Source organism: Lepidochelys kempii, chromosome 10 (assembly GCF_965140265.1).
Source record: "Lepidochelys kempii isolate rLepKem1 chromosome 10, rLepKem1.hap2, whole genome shotgun sequence".
Lineage (NCBI taxonomy): Eukaryota > Metazoa > Chordata > Testudines > Cheloniidae > Lepidochelys > Lepidochelys kempii.
Window position 1 is genome coordinate 35,891,071 of NC_133265.1, and position 1,657 is coordinate 35,892,727.

Sequence of the window (1,657 nt, forward strand, 5' to 3'; positions counted from 1 at the left end):
AGGTCAGTGCTTTGGCTTGCAGTGAAAGGGGTTGGTGTTCCAAATGTTCTGCTAAATCTGGTGCCCTTTCACGCCAGCACCAGTGCTGGAATGTGCATTGGTTTGTGGCTTTTTTTGCATTTCTGCATACCTTCAGGTGTGCATCAGGGATGTATTCTTGCCCCAGCGCTATTCCATTGAGCTATCAATTGGATATTAGGACTTGGCACTCCAGATGTCAGAATCAAGGTTGGTCAAAAAGAGTTTACCGACCAAGACTACGCCAATGATGCTTTCCTGCGTGTGCAGAAATCAGGGAATTTCAGCCCGCCTTCCAAGGTCTCCAAGACACTACGTGCACTATGTGGTTGAACGTCTCATGGCAGAAGACCAAGGTCCAGAACCTTGGAGCAGGGCCACAAGAACCCTAGTGCAGGTGGGTTGAGTACCAAGGAGAGCATTGATGAGTTCATCTACCTAGGCTGCAAGCAGAGTTCAAACAGTTGCCACAAACTGGACATTCTTCAACAAATAGGTCTTGCTGCCTCCTGCATGAAGGCCGTGTCTTGTTTGTGGATGCAAAAACGTCTTTGCAGTGAGACAAAGTTTAGGATCTAGCAAACCTATGTGCTATCGGTATTGCTTTATGGGTCAGAAATCTGGACGCTCTTACAGGCAGACTTGGAGCAGCTGGAGGCATTCCATATGCACTGTCAGTGACAAATCCTGAGCGTAAAGTGGTTTGACTGTGTGAAATGTCTCGCAGAGATCTGGCCTTCAGTCTCTCATATTCAAAAGTGGCAGTACAAGCTCTTCAGTAATGTCACCAAGATGGACGAAAACCACCCCAGTGCACCTTACTCCTAAACTTTCCATCAATGCAAGAAAGGGGACATACCTTGATCCTTCTTGGCTCCACCCAGGGGCTCCAAGATTCGTGGATACACAGGATTGAGCCAGATTTGTGAACGTCATTACGTGGTGCCTGGACTTGATGCCCTCAACCCTGGTCGCTCTGGCTGGTGCAAGGGTACTCGGCAAACTGTGTGTGTTTGATGACATCAGTGTTTGGGATGTGCGGCTGGCTGGTTTGCCCTGATAAGTGGGCAGGAGTCTGTTGCCTGCTCTCCCTTCCCACTCCAGTGTTCTGCCATCTTATAGGGTGTGGCAAGTGTTCGTGCCTTGAAGAAAGGTCTAGCATTGAGGAATCCACTTCTGATCTCACCAGAGGCCATTTCCAGTCCATCTGGTCTTCCTGCCTCCCTGTTCCCCCTGCAACAGAGACCCTGCTCAACCCCAGACTTACTGCACCCTGAACAAAGACAGGGAGGGCGCCACATATCTGCAGGCTTACTCTTGTTTAATCCTTTGCTGCACTCACTTCCCACGAGTGCTAGCAATGGGAAAGGGGTAACTGCTTTCAAGCTACCATATGGCAATCGGAATCTGTGGGATTTAAATGTCTTGTTGAAATACAGTCCCTCTTCATTAGAGGTGGAGACTTTAAATATTCCTCAGTTGAGTGATGTGAGGCAGTCGGTCTGAGTTGAGGGATTACTTGCTGGGGAGGGAGTGTGACCTAATGAGTTGGATACTGGAGTAGGAGGCTGGAGCCCTGGACTCTGTTCCTGGCTTTGCCACTGTCACGCTATGTCATTTAGGACAAGTCATTTTGCTT